General features: G+C 37.1%; 1 protein-coding gene and 1 long non-coding RNA gene across 3 annotated transcripts in view; one reads left to right on the top strand and one right to left on the bottom strand.

Moving 5' to 3' along the window:
• plxna3 (plexin A3) overlaps window positions 1-7,509 on the bottom strand; it is a 355,788-nt gene extending 348,279 nt beyond the window's left edge. The window contains exon 1 of one of the 2 annotated variants that reach the window (XM_087263713.1): window positions 7,322-7,509. The gene's annotated coding sequence lies outside the window, so the exon portion shown is untranslated. 2 annotated transcript variants of the gene reach the window in all.
• A 4,553-nt stretch (window positions 7,510-12,062) lies between these two features.
• Window positions 12,063-14,335, top strand: LOC147842573 (uncharacterized). The gene is made up of 2 exons (XR_015497358.1): window positions 12,063-12,756; window positions 13,304-14,335. It is a non-coding gene; the product is annotated as an uncharacterized LOC147842573 (long non-coding RNA).
• Window positions 14,336-15,596: the final 1,261 nt, after the last annotated feature.

A 15,596-nucleotide genomic window follows, 5' to 3' on the forward strand; every position in this document is an offset into this window, starting at 1 on the left:
TAGAACATTTACATGAACATTCAGGGCTTCACAATACATTGTGAAATAAACGTTATTGTGATTTTAGTATATATACATATCGCAGACGTGTGTGATAAATTACATTTATTTTATCTATTAGTTGTTTATTTAAATTTGACCAATCAGATTGCACCTCAATATCCCCGCCTCCCCAGTAGGTGCTGTTCTGCTATTGGCTGGAGTACCTCAAAGGTGTACCCAGATCTGAAAAAAAATTCTAATGGCGAATGTGGAGATAGGAGGAAAATAACAACAGCCAATTAGAATCAGAATATCTGCTGAGGTTTAAGCACTAAATGTTTGCACTTTGACCATTATTAGAATTAATCAGATCTGAAACCTATATTTTACCTGTTTGTTTTAGGATCATTAAACAAATAATTTCTTTAAAACAAAGCTAATAAAAATAGACATTTTCTAGGCAAATATGAAATTTTATCGCAATCAGTGTTGGTGGGTAACGCATTACAAGTATGGCGAGTTGCATAACAATATTTATTTTCTAAGTAATGAGTAAAGTAACTTAAAAATATATATACATATATTTAGGTTACTTTTTGAAAAGTGTAATGCGAGTTTAATTAGCTTTAACAAAATTAATTGCTAAATTTAAATTTAAAGTAGTCACGATGAGTCATGCGGTCTTTTATTGCATTGAAGAAAAGGAATAAGAGATTGTCTCAATGGACAGTGATTTTACTTAGGCCAAATGGTACAAAAGTAGTACATTGCTTTAAACTTTCTATAATCTGAATATACGGCATGTAGAGCTCTGGGGTCAGAAAATTCTCAGATAATATCTGAAAATAATATATATATAATAAATGTAAATGTAGGAGTAGGTTGTATGGTGGTGTGTTGTTATTTGCAGAGCTCCTCTATTAAAGAAAAAAAAAACACATTCTGAAAGAGATGAAGGCTCAGCCAGGTAACAAAAAGTAACGAAAAATTAACGCATTACTTAAAAATAACATAAAAAGTAACTGTACTAAATACTTTTTGTGGAGTAACTCAATATATTGCATTACTTTCAAAAGTAACTTTACAACACTGATTGCAGTATTCAGCAACATTGCTAATTTTTCCAGTATCATGCTGCACTACATTATCCTTAGGACTCCAAAATTACAGTTAACACCTTAATCAAACATTATTTAGAGGTGCACTAAGCTAATTTTGGCAAAAGATGTTTACATTTGAACACACCAAAACAAATACCCCAGTAATCCAACAGGACCTCACCCCTATTTGAAATCTCCTTTATTATTACTAGACACCCCCTTAACACGCTATTCACAAGATGTGTCTACTTTAGTGTTTCTCGCTTAATTTGAATGGAGTAATGTCACGCATTGCTGAACTGAATTGTGGGTTCATCAATTTTGAATTTGAAAACCTAACTGCTATTATAAGCTTTTCATCCATTTTGACATATTCTCTGGTGTTGTACAAACGTGATTGGATTGAATCTAAACTAGCATCAATTAACTAGCATACTTGCACATTAAAATCCCAATGGTCACTAACAAGACTTTTAACTCACTTCTCCAAACCTCTACTATTCAAAAAGACAAGACATTCAAACAATCTTTAGCATTTCAAAAGTTACATCTTTAAACATAGCCCCACATTATTTACACACATTATTAGAACTTCAAAATACCATGCTCAGTTGAATGTTTTATTGTATACAACGCTGTTTATAACATTGAAACTAGCTGTTTTAGACGTACCAACACATCTATTTAATCCCACCAAGTGGACATTTACACCATCCTCACCAGCATTACAAATTAACTTTTTAAACCTTACACCAACAATGCAAATTTTGCTTTTACAAATTCAAATTTCAATGCATAATTGAATGAGTTTCATTGTAAATCATATTATACTGTTTGTAATGCTTAAAATGAGTGCTTTTACACCAATTTCTTCAGCATACCAACTTAATCCACATTCATTTTACCTGGAAAATTACTTTTGGCCTAAATCCTTATAAGATACTAAGATAAGAAACAAGATAAGAAAAATACTCAACAAACAGGACATTAACACCATCTTTAGCTTTCAATTTTTTAAGGAAACCATTTAAATCTTAAAAGGACAGTTCACTCAATTTTTATTTATTTTTTTAAACCTAATCATTATTTACTCAATCTTTGTTTATTCCAAACCTGTCTGCATCTGTTGAAAACAAAGAAAGATACTTTGAAGTACGTGTAACCATTGACTACCAAAGTATTAGTTTTTCCACATATGGAAGTTAATGGTTACAGGATTTCTCCAAAATACCATCTTCTGTGTTCAACAGAAGAAACTCATGAAAGTAAATAGAAAGTATGTGCGCATTTTGGAGAGAAATATCCCGTTAATCCAACATTATTTACAAATCAAATTCCAAACTCAATTGAATGCATTTCTTTGTGACAGTCATGATGCTTCAAATAACAGGGTTTTAGTGTACTATCTATCTCACATTAAAGGGCAGTACCCTATGAAAATGAAAGGTTACAGCATTTCAGCTTTATTCAAAATATTATCTTATGTGTTTAACAGAAGAAAGAAACTTATAAAGGTAAATAAAGAGTAAATGAATTTTTTTGAGAGAACAATCCCTTTTATTTCAATATCATTTAAACATCAACCTTACAATTCCCAACTCAATTAAATGCATTTCTTTATAACGGTTATGATGCTGCAAATAACAGGGTTTACTTTTAGTGTACTAACTCACTATCCCACATTCAGAGTTGAATGTAGCGTGATTCACAGTAATGCAATGCTGTACTCGAAAAACATTTGAGGAACGCAGTAATGAAACAAATTACGTTTTAAATTTGTGCTATTTAATTAGTTACTAAAGTGAATGTAATTGAAATAATTACGTTACAAATACAGGTTTTAGAAGGAAAAAAATACCCCTTTTAAATCATGTTTTCCGCTGCAACGTCAGTCAATAAACAAGCACTTCTTAAATTGCTGGAGAACGCGAGTGGTTGCTTCCTCAAGGGGAAATACAGACATTAGGCTTTGATTTCATTGAGCATAAAAACTAAAATAATGCTGTGAAATGCAGTCTAGGTCCAGTCTCTAAAGAACTCTTGACTGCTTTTAACTCAACCAGCAACTTGTTCAGCATTTGAATAGAAAGCATTCTACGACAATACTTGCCACCACAGAGTACACTGGCACCCAAAAACATGGTGGCTCAACTCCCTGCAGGATCGGGAGTAAAGGTATCTTCTGAATGTAAAGAGAAGCGTAGCTGCTTATGGGGCCGTTCACATATCGCATCTTTTGCGTGTGCAAGTTTGTTATTTCCAGTGGAGGGGGGGCGCGGTTTGTGCACACATATTGGGAGCACATATTGCATGTGTTCGCATATTCCAGGCATACCAAGTTAAAAACCATGAATCACGCCACAAGAAGTGACCAATCAGCTTCATAGTTTGTATGGAATAATATACACAATTTGGTAGACTAATTACTTCCGACAAACACAGAACAACCAAACACTGCAGTGCTTTTTCATACTATGGATGTCAATAGTTACAAGTATCAAGTCATCTTTAAGTCTTTTTTGTGTTAAAAATAAAAGACAAACAGGTTTGGAACAAGTGAATGATGAGAGAATTAAGTTTTGGGCGTATTATCTCTAAGTATTTTAAATATGTCAAGCTGCTGTGAACACACATTGTGATGTTTTTTAGTGAATATTAAATTACAGAAAGAGCTGCAGTTTATTTTGTATTTTTATACGTTTTAAAAGTAACTTCAAAGTAAAGTAACTATTAATCTGATTACTTTTTACATTAAGTAATTAGTAATGTAATCAGATAACAGTTTTACAGTTGTAATCAGTAATTTGCAGTGTTGGGCAATAGCGTCGCTTCAAGTAGTGATGCTACTAGCTTAACTACATTTCTCAGAAGCGTGGCGGTAGCGTCGCTACTTTCTAAATAAAATAGCTTTTCAGTAGCGAAGCTATTTTATTAGTCAAGTAGCGTCCACACAAGCTACATTTACCGATTGTGGTTCAATAAGCCACTGTGAGGCCGGTTCTAGCCGATGAAAGTAAATCCATAAGATCCATATAATAATAATAATAATAATGTGTGTGTGTATATATATATATATATATATATATATATATATATATATATATATATATACACACACACACGCACATACATATACACATACACACACACACACACACACACACACACACATATATATATACATATAACACCTGGTTTTATTGGATATTTTGTATTTGCTGGTATATACTATAATTTGTTTCTGTTTAGTAAAGCATATTATTTACAGTAAATAACTGAACTGAACTATTATGTCTCATGTTTCTAAGATATGATTGACTTGGATTTAAGTGGCTTCACTTTAAAAATAAACATTGTAAAAATAGCTTTGATGTGGATAAGCTACTTTTGCCAAGTAGCTTTTAGCTTAGCTTGCTACATTTCCCAGGGGGTAGCTGTTAGTGTAGATAAGCTACATTTTAAGTAGACTTGCTAATAGCTAAGCTCACTACATTTTTAAAAAGTAGCTTGCCCAACACTGGTAATTTGCAATCTTTTACTTTTTTTAAGTAACCTACCCAAAAACTGCCCACATTAAAGCAATAGTTCACCCCTAAAAAATTATTTTACTAACTAATTTACTCACTCTTAATTGGTTCCAAACCATTAAGAGTTTTTATTATGTTAGAAACATGTTACCATTGACTTCCATAGTAGAAAAAGACAGAAAAAAACAAGTGCTATTAAAGTAAATAGTTACAGATTTTCAGCATTTTTCAAAATATCTTCTAATGCATTCAACAGAAGATAAACTCAAACTCTCCCTATAATTTCACCAGTATAACACAACTTACACACACTGACAAAATCTCAAAACATCTACTACTTAAAGAGCAGGACATATGCACCATCTTCAGCATTTCAAACGAAACCATTTAAACCTTAATCCAACTCCACAAGCCAAGCCCAGCATTATTGGCATCGGGAAGGCAGCAGGCGGAGAGAAGGAGAGTTTTGCGAACAGACAGTAGCTATTGTTCAGTGATTAGCACCAGCCGCGGCTCCACATGGCAGTCGTACTCGCGGCTTACTCACAGGATGAGAGCACAACACCGCTGTTTTACTCGACACGACCAAAGGATACAAACACTGCTTCTGACATCACAAGGCCGGAGACAGGACGGTAACCTCGGGCAGATTTACAGCTGAGATTTATTCTTAGGTGCTAGCCGGTGGTAATCAAACAGACAACTAAATAGCATGTGCCCTGATGAAAGAGGGCAAAGGGTGACGACAGGCTGTGTTGATATAGGGATGATCACAAGGTCAGCAAGAACTGTGCTTTTTCAATTGACGAGGACGGGTTACTCATAAACCAGCACTGATCTCATCAACGCAACATCATCTAATAATGCAGCAAGAGGAAGAAAAAGACTTGCCTAGTACTTGCACGCACCACTTTTGAATTCAGCACGCGTTCGTTTTAGGGCTGGGGGTGAAACATGTGGCCTATAATTCATCCACACATGTACGTGAGCAGAAACAGCAGGTAACTTGTGATGCTTATCGGTTTCCGTACTGGAGAGACGTACCGGGAGACAGTAGTCTACTCTCCACGCTTATAAACAACTTTCTATTTTTGCATCCAGCTGGGCAATTTGTTGGTTAATGCACTGATTGAATTTATTTATGGAGGTATTTCCAGCCCAAATCAATCCACGTCGGTCTGCTACACTGCAGTTTCTATCCATCCCAGAGAAAATTTGATTCCAGCATAGGAGCCGATAGAGAAAAGCCCAATGAATGTATAAGGGAACTCTATTATTGTGCAGTCGGGAGATAAATGAGATTACAAAGTATAATGTAAAACTACTTGAACTGCAAACACTTTCATTATGTGTAGATCTACATAAAAACAGCATATATGGAGAGATTTATATGGAGCTAGACATCTATTTATTCTATGTATTTATTTATATAATTTACAAATAATTCAAAATAAAAATATATGCTTGCAAGTGTGTGTGTGTGTATAAAATGTTGACAAATGTTTATTATTACAATTTATTATGCATGTATGTGCATGCATATACCAACATACAGATATATATAGTGCACAAATACTCTTTGAACTCGCATGCACACACATACATGAATGCTTTTTAGGGTAAAATGATACAAGTAAACAGTGCCGAAAATAAATTTATGCATTTGTTAAAAATCTGTTATGTTCCGATTAAGGTCCCATATGTTTAGCTTGACTGATCACGGATTTTTCTACATTTAATTATTCTAATGCAAATCATCAACACTTTAAGCATACATTCCGATATAGATATCGAAATCTAAACGCTTTCTGTGTTTGGGTTCAAACGTTCTTCAACGCGGATCTGGCTAATCTCAGACCGGCTGCGAGCATCCCTGAGCCGGCTACCGCAGGCAGCCACAGCCCCTCTCCTCTCCACCCAGACACGGATCAAGCTGGCACCCAAAGGCTTTGAATGATCAGGTTTGGTACGAAGTACACATCAACAGCATCTGATTTCGGGCATCTCAGCGCATCATTTACGCGGTGACAGAAAATGCGCGTAATCAATGTGCAAATCGAGCATCACATTTGATTTTAGTTTAAGCTTTATTAGGAACAACAACATTTGGGTCATTTGCCTGGAGGAAAACAATATTTTAGTCATGTGACTGTTACAGATGTGAAACACAAACAGATTGAGAGCGTGATATCACCTTTTTATACATTTTACTGCGTGAATTGGCTAAAAACAAGGTTTTGTTTTATTGTAAAGCCCGATTGTGATCTACAGGGTTTATCCAAAGCAACTTTTACATCTCAAACGTCAATATGCATGCTTAGGATCCACGCACAACCACCAACAGGCAAGGTTGGAATAATTATCCATTGTGTATCGACTACTACTAGAATAAGTCAAGTCATTTTAATGCATTTCCTACTGCACAGCAACAAATGCGCGGATATTTTACCTCCTTTTAGCTAAACAGTGGTTTTAATGCCCCCTTTGTTCTTGCTGGCTTTATTGACCACATCCATCAGGATCCTTTCCACACAACAGTTTAACCATCTAATCTCTTATCTGCTAGATCGAATTATTTTTTGTGCGAGTGAGAGAGGTAAAAGAAGCACGCGTTACCATCTCCACATCATGCATTCGGGATTTCGGTACAATAAAGCCGTGCATCAGAATGAATCATTCGCGCGAATGTTTGTGTATAACTCGAAACGTTACCTGTGTTCAAAGTGCAACAGTTACATCCACAGTTGGCTTTTGAAGAGCCTCTCTGTCCTTATCGCAGGCGGATTCGGTGATATCGCTTTATTTTCCTGTGCAAAACGCCCGTGTGAAGCCGTAAATGCGCTCAGCGCGTCGATGGCATGGTTTTCTCCAGTCCGTACCTCAAGAAAGCGTCGCGCTTTACTTTAGAAAGCGTGGAGTTGCAGCTATCGCTTTAAAATGGAACCTACCATTCGAGTAGTAGGGGTGCACAGAGGAGCGTAAACAGCGCGTATATGTTTCGACGAGATTTAGTATAACCCAATTAGATGTTGATTTAGTTTAGATTTATTTTTTAGTTAAAAATAAAGCGGAATATCATATCGCAAATTAAGAAACGCGTAAACGTGTTTACGGTGTTGTTGTCAATCATCCCTGTCATTATGAATGGCATCCTCCCGCCCTTCATCTAGGATTCTCCAGCAACCCAGATGTTGAGTAGACTGTAAAAACAGACGGATCTGTCTGGATTACAACAATTAAGGTCATGATGCTGGGAGATGAGAAATTGGTGGCATCTTCTTGTTAATAAAAATAGTCTAATTATTTAAACGTTCAGTCAACAATTATTAATAAATGCCGCGAAAAGGAAGATACCACAGTGAAATATTCATGCCTGTTCCGGTGAAATCAAATCTGGACTTTTTGTTTAATAGTTTTCGATGCTAGTGTGTTGTATATGCTAGTGTTTTCTTGTTTTTATGCATTTATGTCCGTTCTTTGTGAGTAAATGAATTAAATTATTATTAATGGCACTAAACATCAATTGGCAATACCATTTTATTCGTGTGACATATTTTGCAATGTTATTTATACACTTGTATGAATTAAAAGTGTGTGAATTAACTTAAGAGACCTTTTTAATATGTTAATACTGCTTACAGAGGCCAAAAATCTGCAAGTCTTCAATAAACCAGAAGTTTAAATCTTCACAGGCAGCAAACTGTATACTGGAAAAATCTTAATTACATCAATAAAGTAGCCTACTTGGAGAAAATTATCCAGCTTTTCTTACATAATTCACATCCAGTCCAGACAATATATTGTTTCCAACTATTAAAATTATAAATAAAAGTCACTGTTAAATGTTTTAGCATTGAAAGTTGTAACAGAACAGTTCCCATAAATTCGACATAATAAATATACAGAATTAATCACTAACTGTGTCAACTGTTAATTAATAAATGTTTGTTTTTACAATATGAAATTATGTGTCAGACACACATTCAATTTGTTTGGCATCTATATGATTTATTATTTTATTTTTTTTTCTCTCAAAGTGGCAGTACTAGCATTTACCCTCAGATTCTCAAACATTCTGAGAAATGTCAAAAAAATGCATCTGCTGTGTAAAACATATGCTGCATACGTTGGCGGTTCATTCTTCTGTGGCGACTCCTGATAAATAAAGGGACTAATCCGAAGGAAAATGAATGAGTTGCATCTGAGACTAAGGTAATACCTCAATGAAACATAATGGAGATCTCCAATAAGCCTCCTGAGCTGTAGAAAGCATCAACTGAGGATCACTAACCAGGTCAAAGTGTTCCAGTATCAGATTTGCTCTTTGATCTTTTACAGCTCTTTGATTTTGCAAGTAAAATGGTTCTCCGAGGTCGCATGGCAGAGGTCAGATCAGATTTACACTAAGCATATGCACTCTGAGTGTCTCATGATGTGGTTTGGTGTGTTTTTTTTTTGTGAGTATTTGTGCAGGAGAGCCTAACAGGCAGCTGATTTGTGTTTTGCTATTTGCCTTTAATGAAGTTTGATGTAATCTGTGAGCAAATAGCAACGCAATCCAGTTATTCAAATCATGTTGCCCGGTAAATGGCTGTTTAGGGGAAACGACACTCCATGGTAAACAAACACCAAAATCGCCTGATGTAAACACAGAATATCTACGAATCCCTGCCTATGGCGCTTCAATCGAAAGAGCTAATAGCATTCAGAACGACTTCACTAATATGCGTTTTACAGCCTCTGACTCCAGAGGGGAAATTTTCCAGTACTTTTTAGATGGAATGGACAAAATAAATCTCAGATGTGAAGACAGAGTTCCACAATTATGCTATTTTACTTTTATTCCACTGCAATAGGTTTGCATTCATTAAAGGTTTTAAAGAAACACTCTCATTTTTTCATAATTCACATTTGTGGCTTAGTGGTTAGCACTGTCGCCTCACAGCAAGATGATCGCTGGTCTGAGTTTCGGCTGGGTCAGTTGGCATTTCTGTGTGGTTCGCATGTTCTCCCTATGTTGGCATGGGTTTCTTCCGTGTCTGTCCAAAGACATGCACTATAGGTGAACTAAATAAACTAAATTGGCCGTAGTGTATGTGTGTGAATGAGTGTGTATGGATGTTTCCCAGTACTGGGTTGCAGCATGAAGTGCATCCGCTGCATAAAACATATGCTGGAATAGTTGGCGGTTCATTCCGCTGTGGCGACCCCTGATGAATAAAGGGACTAAGCTGAAGGAAAACTAATGAATGAATTTGCGGAGGTTGCGTCTCGGGGCCGGATCGCGGGGGCAGCAGTCTCAGGAGAGAACCCCAGACTCCCCATACCCCAGACACTTCCTCCAGCTCCTTCGGGGTATCCCAAGGCATTCCTAAAGTAGCCGAGAGACACAGTCCCTCCAGCGTGTTCTGGGTCTTCCCCGAGGCCTCCTCCCTGTGGGACATGCCTGGAACATCTCCCTAGGTAGGTGTCCAGGAGGCATCCAAAACAGAAGCACGAGCCACCTCAGCTGATTTCTCCCGATGTGGAGAAGCTCTACTCCGAGCTCCTCCCGAGTAACAGAGCTTTTCACCCAATTTATAATACTCCGTTCACACCAGACGCGAAAGAAGCGTCAAGCACAAGTGATTTACATGTTAAGTCAATGCAAAGGCACGAATAGACCTGCGGCAAGAATGAAGTGGCGTGAGTTGAGCGTTTTTCACAAACTCTGCTGACTCTGACCATAGTTTATCAAACTGGGCTCGGCTCAGTCAGAAGCACCACTGAAACCTTCCATCATCCAGGAATAGTTTCTGGAGGAGTTTATTCGGCTCAGCTCTTTCTTTACTACTACAGACCGATAGCCTTCTTTACCACAACAGACCGCCTGTCAATCTCATGTACCATTCTTCACTCACTTGTAAATAAAACCCCAAGAAACTTGAACTCTTTTACCTGGGTAAGGATTTTCCTCCAACCTGTAGTTTGCAAACCACCTTTTGAAACAGATGCCCGAGCCACCTCAGCTGGCTTCTCTCAATGTGGAAGAGCAGCAACTCGACTACTCCAAACTCCTTGGTGATGACAGAGCTCCTCACCCTGTACCCTATAAGGCTGCACCCTGCCACCCTGCAGGAAACTCATTTCGGCCGTTGTATCCGAAATCTTGCCCTTTTAGACGTGACCCAAAGCTCATGACTATAGGTGAGAGTAGGAACGTAGATTGACCGGTATATCGAGAGCTTTGCCTTTCAGCTCAGCTCCTTCATTACCACAACGGGCAGCTACATCGACCGCATAACTGCTGCCGCTGCACCAATCCACCTGTCAACACAAATACACTAATTCTGTTTAAGCAGTCAGTCATAACCACCTCCTGGCATAAGAGACATGTTATGATATATAAGCGACAAGATACATTTGTGATTTATACATCATTAGAAATCAGATTTTTTTTTTTTTTTGCATTTTTTGCATATTTTTGCATTAATATATGGTTTGTTAGTTAAGATTAAGAACAATATTTGGTTAGATACAACTATTTGAGAATCTAAGGGTTTTTAAAAAAATGTTTAAGTAGTAAGAAAATGACATTTTAATGTTGTTCAAGTTGAGTTTTTAGCAATGTGGATTGCTAATCAAAAATTACATTTGGAAAGATTTATGGCACATGATGCTTACTTAATATTGCAATTATTTTTTTTTTTTAACACAGGCTCGATCTGAAAATGTCCCCCTCTATACATTTCCAGAGATTACGAATTATGTAGCCAGAAGTACGTATGGCCACATTTCATCCTTAAAACTAGCGCTATGGGGTGATATGACTGTTCCTTTTCGGGCTACCAGCTGACCGCTTACCTCCGTATGGATGCTTTTCCACTGTTACCAGTTTGTCCAGTCGCTCACCATGTATGTTGCCAGACTTGAGACACAGAGAGGAGGTGACAACAATACAAATCGAAGAACAGTTCCAGTAGGCAGTTAAGACAAAAACAAAAGCCAAAAAACAAATAAACAAACCTCAAAGCTCACTCCTCTGACCTCAAAAGGTGCTCCAGCGACAGACACTAGGGGTCATGGTCTTTAGCTTCCTTGTTAGAGCAACCAACTCACATGCAATGTATCGCTGGTTTGATCCAAGCTCAGAACGAGTTGGGTGCAGTAGGACTGATGGGTTACAATAACAGAGAATGTGGTAAAACATTGGTAACAATCAGGCTGTCGCGAGGGCTTTTTTTGGATTGCTTTTAAAACACAGTTTGTTGGATTTAGGGAAGGAGGACGGTGGGTCAGTCAGTCAGTCAGTCAGTCAGTCGACCGCGGCCTCTGGTGGATTTACGTGAGAACTGCAGGCACAAATGGCACTTGAGAGAGAAATTTGAGATCTCAAAAAGTGCACACATCGGCCTCTGGTGTTAACCACTGAGCCACTATGAAAGTAAATCAGTTGCGAAACTCGAGAGCTTGCAAATGTAAATGTGAGCACTTGTGATAATAATATTTGTATGTGTAGGTTGAAATGTACACTTACAGCTCTGATGTGAACAGCTGAAATCCTCGATTTGCACACACACACAACAATCCACACACTTGTGTTTTAAATTCGAAGTTGCAGATTAATAGTTGTGTATTTGTAAAATGTCATTCACAAATACAAAGTGACAGACACACGTGTGCACGGCAAATTTGACTGCATCTTCGCTCTACAACCACAGGTCGGCACTCACAACCTCTCAGATTCGTCAGTACAACTACAAATCTCCCGCGCTCTGACTTTTGCTACACATCTCCCGCGATCTCTGTAGCAGAACTCATCTGTGCACTCGCAGATGCAGAGGCGTGAGCAGCGCTGGGCAGGGGAGGGGCGGGGCTGGTGTAAAGCTGTTTGATTGGCTGATGCCTGACCAATGAACAATGCCAGCAGCCAACAGGACTGAGGTGCAAAATAATCATTTCCCACGATTATTTCATTATTTAGGGTTTATTTAAACTCTTTTCTGAAGAGATTCTTGTTAAAAATAATAAATTCTGTGGAAATGTACATACCAGTAAAAGAGCAGCAAAGCCAGTTTATTGGCTAGAGCCAGCCAATGAGATGGGGCGTTTCTGTTTGTCAGGACACAGGGCAGCTCACGTTGTTGGAGGCCTCGAGCAATCAGAGGGTAAGTTATGATTTTTAATAATTATCTATATGTTCAATACTGTTAGCTAAGCTAAGGACTGTGCTGGGTGCTTCTCTTGTTTGTTTTTTTATATAAGAAACAGTTATGAGTTATCTAGGAGCTGCTTTCAATCATGTTATATGGTTCTAAAGATACGATTCAACCCACATGAAATAAGAAGTTGTAATAGTATTTATAGTAAATAATAGTACGTTTTTTAACCATACTAACTATAGTAAACTGTATTATACAGTATATATTGCAGTATCTACAACTTTGTAAATGAATGCAACAGCACACTGTAGTATTAACTAGCATGAACTTTAATAAATTGAAGTATATTTACACAAACACACACACACACACATTAATAGCAATTAAAAATAACACTAGGCGTTTCAGTTTCTTACAGATCATACCGGTTTTTGTTATTATAACCTGCATCATATCTATCTATCCATCTATCTATTTACATGTTTGTGTACAGTGTGTCCTTTATATCACTTTTTTTAATTATGAACGTTACTAACTATAGGTTATTTCTCAGTTTCCTGTAAGGATGGAGTGACAGGAGAGATCAGCATGTTTCAAGTCGATGAGGAACTCAGAGAAGCTGCATAGCTTGAATAGGATGTCATTTATGCTAAAGATGACATGATGATCCAGCTCATCTACAAACACTTCAAAATGATTCAGATCATTCAAGAGGAAGCCGACTTTATTTTTTCTTTTTACCTGCCAAGATGACTACAGATTTGAACAAAACACACACTCACCCACAAACACAACTTTTATTTTGATAATTGTTTAATGTAGTATTTTTACACTTTACTGTAAGGCAGGGGTGTCAAACTCAGTTCCTGAAGGGCCGTAACCCTGCACGTTTTTAGTTGCAACCCTGCTTCAACACACTTAAGTGAAAGTTTCAAACAAACCTGAAGGACTCAATTAGTTTGATCAGGTGTGTTTAATTAGGGTTAGAACTAAACTTTGCAAAGCTGCAGCCCTCCAGGAACTGAGTTTGACACCTGTTCTGTAAGGGAATGTAATTTGTCAAATAAAATTTACAGTCCAAATAAGTGCAGTGCAAATGTCTAGTTACTTGTATTGAAATATTTCAGGGTTTTTCCTTGTTCATAATGAGATGGAGGTGGTAAATCCAACTTCATCATTACCCATCAAATGTTATCTCCTCTTTAATACTTTGCTCAAGCCTTAACTAATGGTCAGAAAGCAAGCCATTGTGTAAAGCTGGTTGATGCTCGCTGTAATAGAGAGAGATGATGACTGTTCAGCTTATGTTGCTTAACCCTGCAGATGAGATGCTCAAAGTGGACCCTCAGCCGAGCGATGGACACTGTCTCCCTCACCTAGTTGCTCTTCCTTTGAACACACATATAATGTTGAAGGATGCAAGTTGTGGACCTAAATCAGATGTAATGCATGTAGATGTAAAAATTAGAAAGAAATGAAACTGCTTTAAAATGTATTAGGTTTTACATATAAATATGTGTTCTTAACAGATTTGTTTCAACTTGATATTTGCATAATAAATGGCATTAGAATGTTTAGTTTTAAACAGATAGCTATATTTCAATTTTTTCAAATTTAAGCTATATATATATATATATATATATATATATATATATATATATATATATATATATATATATATATATATATATATACTCACATACATACAAGTATACTTCAATTTATTAAAGTTCATGCTAGTTAATACTACAGTGTGCTGTTGCATTCATTAACAAAGTTGTAGATACTGCAATATATACTGTATAATACAGTTTACTATAGTTAGTATTGTTAAAAAACGTACTATTATTTACTATAAATACTATTACAACTTCTTATTTCATGTGGGTTGAATCGTATCTTTAGAACCATATAACATGATTGAAAGCAGCTCCTAGATAACTCATAACTGTTTCTTATATAAAAAAACAAACAAGAGAAGCACCCAGCACAGTCCTTAGCTTAGCTAACAGTATTGAACATATAGATAATTATTAAAAATCATAACTTACCCTCTGATTACTCGAGGCCTCCAACAACGTGAGCTGCCCTGTGTCCTGACAAACAGAAACGCCCCATCTCATTGGCTGGCTCTAGCCAATAAACTGGCTTTGCTGCTCTTTTACTGGTATGTACATTTCCACAGAATTTATTATTTTTAACAAGAATCTCTTCAGAAAAGAGTTTAAATAAACCCTAAATAATGAAATAATCGTGGGAAATGATTATTTTGCACCTCAGTCCTGTTGGCTGCTGGCATTGTTCATTGGTCAGGCATCAGCCAATCAAACAGCTTTACACTAGCCCCGCCCCTCCCCTGCCCAGCGCTGCTCACGCCTCTGCATCTGCGAGTGCACAGATGAGTTCTGCTACAGAGATCGCGGGAGATGTGTAGCAAAAGTCAGAGCGCGGGAGATTTGTAGTTGTACTGACGAATCTGAGAGGTTGTGAGTGCCGACCTGTGGTTGTAGAGCGAAGATGCAGTCAAATTTGCCGTGCACACGTGTGTCTGTCACTTTGTATTTGTGAATGACATTTTACAAATACACAACTATTAATCTGCAACTTCGAATTTAAAACACAAGTGTGTGGATTGTTGTGTGTGTGTGCAAATCGAGGATTTCAGCTGTTCACATCAGAGCTGTAAGTGTACATTTCAACCTACACATACAAATATTATTATCACAAGTGCTCACATTTACATTTGCAAGCTCTCGAGTTTCGCAACTGATTTACTTTCATAAGCCACCGTGTCGCCCTTACAACTTAATAGTTCTATGTTGAATTCACTTAAATTTGGAAAACAA

This window comes from Danio rerio, chromosome 8, assembly GCF_052040795.2.
Source record: "Danio rerio strain M-AB ecotype USA chromosome 8, GRCz13ab, whole genome shotgun sequence".
Classification (NCBI taxonomy): Eukaryota; Metazoa; Chordata; class Actinopteri; order Cypriniformes; family Danionidae; genus Danio; species Danio rerio.